The sequence below is a fragment of the Clytia hemisphaerica genome, unplaced genomic scaffold (genome assembly GCF_902728285.1).
Source record: "Clytia hemisphaerica strain Z4C2 unplaced genomic scaffold, Clytia hemisphaerica genome assembly, whole genome shotgun sequence".
Classification (NCBI taxonomy): domain Eukaryota; kingdom Metazoa; phylum Cnidaria; class Hydrozoa; order Leptothecata; family Clytiidae; genus Clytia; species Clytia hemisphaerica.
The window spans coordinates 42313-47155 of NW_027104462.1; the positions used below are offsets into that span (position 1 = coordinate 42313).

Consider the following 4843-nt stretch of genomic DNA (forward strand, 5'->3'; position numbering starts at 1 on the left):
GTTCAGGGGGGGGGTCAACATTTATAATACCAACCCATAGCCCAAAAAACTGACTTTTGACCTTTTCAGCTAAGTTAACACCACCACCCCAAAATTGGTATCGATACCAACTTGAAAATCATAATTTTCAGAAAAAGGGGGGACCCACCCCCTTATTTTGGTATGGATACCAGCTTGAAAATCATAATTTTCAGAAAAAGGGGGGATCCACCCCCTTAATTTGGTATCGATACCAACATGACTTTTTGAATTTGACAAAATATCATGGGACCCACCCCGTAATTTAGTACCAATACCAATCTAACAAATTTGAGTTTAAAGCTGTTTAAAGGGGACCCATCCCCTCCCACACAAACAAGGGTACTAAGAAAAACTTCAAAAAAACTCATTTTTGAAATACTCTTTCTTCAACACAACACAAAAAATGTCATATGCCAAAATAGAAAATGACTGAAAACTGACAATATAATAAAAACAAACCCAATGAAGCTAGCAAAATCAATTGAATCAATATTATCTGAATATAATTGATGTGAAAAAACTAGGAGAAGCTATTATTAGTACATAATTTTAGAACAGAATAGATTCACTCATTACCAAATGCTATCACAGAAAAAATGTTTTTGCTTCAGGCTTGATCAAAAATAAAACTTGAAAATATCGAAAAAGTCCAAAATAAACAAACTTCAAAGTCGTTTATACTTATTACTCATTTACAGTCATTATACTCAAAAGCTAAAACAAATCCAATTGAAACCTGTTTAGACTGATATGTACCCCAATGTATTTTCTAGCTAAAATTAGGAAAGTTTTGCTGTCATTTTGATATGGATACCAACTTTCTGAATCATATTATTTAAAAAAAGGAGTAATTATCCCCTATTTTGGTATTAATACCAACTGAGGATAACTCTTTTTTTCTAAACAAGGGGGACCCACCCCCATCAATACCAACTTGACTTTTCAGACTTTTAAAGAAAAAAAAGACACCACCACCCGGCTATGGGTCTGGTATCTGGATGTTGACCCCCCCCCCTGGTTGGTTGAGCACTGTTCGAAGCTTGCAGACTCATTTTCTGTTATTAAAAGCTTTATGGAGCCGTCTATTTCAAAAATGAATGAAAATTGGCAAGAAAATTATTCTGTTTTTTTTTCATGAAAATTACACTTACTACTTGGCAAAAGTTTTTTTGAATGAGACTTTCCATTTTGGCTTGAAGATTGACAAAATAGCTTTGTGTCCAAAGTTAAGGCTGATATCCACTTTCGCGCGAAATGGGCGACAGTTTTCTTCTCAACCTTTTTTTCCTAAAGAAAAAATTACGTCATGAAAAAGAAAAAAAAAAGTTGAAGGAAGTTCAACTTTTTTCAACCGTTTCATCAATTTTGACCAAAGGAATTGCTTCATTTTTCAACCGACCAATGACCTTACAAAAACGTTAAAAAGTTTTCGCTCATTTCGCGCAAAAGTGGAGACCGGCGGGCCCTTCTCAACGTGAGACAAATAAAATTAGTGGTAATTTCAATTTTGCATTTTTAAGCTTTTTATCTTGCCAGAATGATATTGTTGCCTTTTAACAACGTTTGAAATATTTTCTCCAACTTGGAACCAGCTTTTGGGTAAAACTTTTTTTTTCATAGGTAACATTATCGTAGTAATATTTATTTCATATTTCAAATTAGGTTATTTATCAAAAATTTTTTAAAAACAGACCTTCAGGGTTTACACTCTAGAACGGAAATAGTAGAAAATTAATACGCGGTTTTTTTAAATAAGAACATCCAAAATTTTTGAAGCCTGTGGATGCTCTAAACTTTTTGAGTTTTAAGCCTAAAAATACGTCCTTAAACAAGTTCTTATTTTTACTATTTTGTAAGTATTTGTGTCTATTTTCCTAAGAAAATAGATGTTTTAGGGTCAGCAAAGCCTTAAAACGTTTTTAACTTGTTTAACATTCTGGCCATCGAAGTTTGTTCTTATAAAAAACGTGTAGTCTTGCTTTTGCTGGTTAATATCTTTTAAAATGTTTTATGTCAAGATTTCATACATTTCAAATTTCATATAGACCAGCAAAAGCTCAGCAAAAACTCAGCAATTTCCAAAAATAGAATTCCAATTTTTCAAGCACTAGGCTGTACGCATCACGTCTGATATGTTTTGATTATATATCAAAATCAAGTCTGGGGATGCGCGCAGCCTACTCAAGTATGTGATCAGAGAGACTATTTTCGGGCCGTAAGTTTCAAATCCAAATAATATACAAACATATGAAAATAACCAGGGTCATCTCCAGAAAAATGGAATTTTTTAAAAGTATTTTTCTGGAAGGTTTCTTATATTCTTTCTTCGTATTACAATTTCTTAAAAATATTTTAAAACATGTAACTGAGTTATACATAGATAGGTTTCAATTTTTTCAATTGTATTTTCAAAATTTTAACATAGGGCTCATTTTTTGTCATTTGTATTTTCAAAAATTATTTCGGTTGTTAATTATTCTTGAAATTTCTAAATAAAGTTTTATGATGTGTTCCCATTAATAATCTTATCAAATGTTTTGTTAAATACCTTTTCAACGGATATGATAATTAACGAGTAATTTGGGAAGTCGTTAAGTCATTATTTTCCACATCAAAATCAAATTTAAGTTAGATAACTTACCGTAACTTAGTCTACTGTCGACATCCCTCATCTAATTCCGACACCCTTTTTTAGAGCTGATAGAGCTGAAAATAATAAAGAAGCTAACTATTAAATTAATAGAAAGGTTGAAACTGTTTTTCTTGGCTTAGTGGTCACAGAGGAAAAAACCTTTTTCAATCTGTGATTCCAACTTTCATATTATTCCTATCTTTAAAAAAGTTTGTCAGAATTAGATGAGGGATGTCGATATTAGACCAACTTACGGTATTTTTCAACGACATTAACTGTATTTTTTCCAGCTATTATTTAGAAATTTAAATTTTCTACAACTTTTCCTGAAAAACTGCTACTTTTAACTTTTGAAAGCTCACTTTGATAAAAAAAATACAGACAGTGTCAAATTTATGGTCCAAAATTCTTTATCAAAATATAAACAATGGGTGTTGACCATCTATTCAAAATTTTATTGTTTTTAGATATATATAAAAACTCATGTAGACAAACTTGTGACGGTGGGTTGGCATTCTGGAATCGTAATCAATCCATTTCTAGTCGTGGAGTTTGTTTTTAGTGTCGAGCTGGTAGTCGCTTCAGTCGTTGAAGACCCAGGACCGACGCGCCTAGTCCTTCGAGGTCCACCTTGAAGCACTCGATCCCCACGTCGGCGATTTCGAAAATTAAGTATAATCTTAATAGAGGTGTTAAAGTTTTTTAATCGTACCATGTAGATGAATGGATTGACGCATGAATTGAACGATATAAGTATAGATTGGAGATCCCGTAAAACGTGTCTGGAACGCAATCCAATATTTTCCAAAAATATAACATAAAAGTCATCGCAACACCAGGGAGATATAACAATATGAAAAAGACAATCACTAGAAGATACGTACGTGTTAACCGTTTCTCTTGCACTAAACGACGGCGTTGAAAATCCGATGATGCGGATGACGGTAATTGTGCCGTCATCACTCTCGACTGCCGTCGAAAAAGTTTGTTCATTTGTATAATGATAATTACCAAGACAACAAAACTGGTCAAAATGGCGACACATGCAAATACGAAATAATACTCGACTGCACCAACTTTGAAGTAGATAAACGGAAACGCGATAGAGATAGTCCAAATAATAGCAGTAATGAAAATACATCTTTTCCAGCTAAAATATAATCGGTATTTGATCGCCCTGGATATAGCAATATATCTATCAATCGTCAGTGTTATTAAACTGATCAAACTGGCCATTCCAGATATAAAATAAGACATTCGTAAAATATTATTGACAATCGGTTCCAACATGACTTTATATTCCAAGTAATGTGTATATACACATAAAGGCATGCTGATACTTCCCATAATAAAATCAGCAACAGCAAGATTGATTAAAAAATAATTGAACGGATTCCGAAGTTTTTTCAACGGATCTGCGATAACGGCGACGATAATAAGGCCGTTTCCGATAGTTGCCACAACCGCGATGACGAAACAACAAATTCCGGTTGTAATCGAAAGTACCGGTGGGGCCCATGAGTCGGCACCGCAAGTTGGGTTTCCGACATTTCTCGACATTTTATCCAAACTTGTTCTTTTTTTGTATGAAAATATCTGGTTGGAATTTTCTGTATTGAACCTCAAGTGGTATGGTTTATTCAGTCATTCCCAAGTTTTGGTATTGGTTTAGCTTAATGTTTTTTATAGCAATGATTCCAATGATTTAATCGATGTCTTCTTTTTCTGGGTGAATAAGGAAAGAAAAGAATTGTGATTACATTTACGTGTAGACTAGTGCAAAGATCACGCCCACTCGATGACAAGACGTCAAAATAACTTTCAGAAATAACGTCCATATAAAATTAACTTTGATAAACAATTTTCAGGATGTGTATCTGACAGGGTCGACTTTTGGTTATTTTGAACAATTTTTAGGGTGGAAATTAGAAAATCTTTGAATTTTTCGTCTACTTTTAGCCACTTTTCAGTGTGAAAATTGGAAAATTGAAAAATCGTCAAAACAATGTACTGATGTTGAGTTTGATGCAAATAACTGAGGACTACCTATATGTCATTATAGTCTCCTACCTTGAAAGAGCTTGAGGCTTCTCTATCCGTGTACTAAAATCGATCATAGATCAAAAGAGTATCACAAAACATATCGAATTAGGTCTGTGTTTCGATACCATGTGATTTATACAAAATGAA

General features: G+C 33.3%; 1 pseudogene; it reads right to left on the minus strand.

The window, feature by feature from the left end:
- Positions 1-2985: 2985 nt before the first annotated feature.
- LOC136821114 (melanocortin receptor 5-like) lies at positions 2986-4450 on the minus strand (annotated as a pseudogene).
- Positions 4451-4843: the final 393 nt, after the last annotated feature.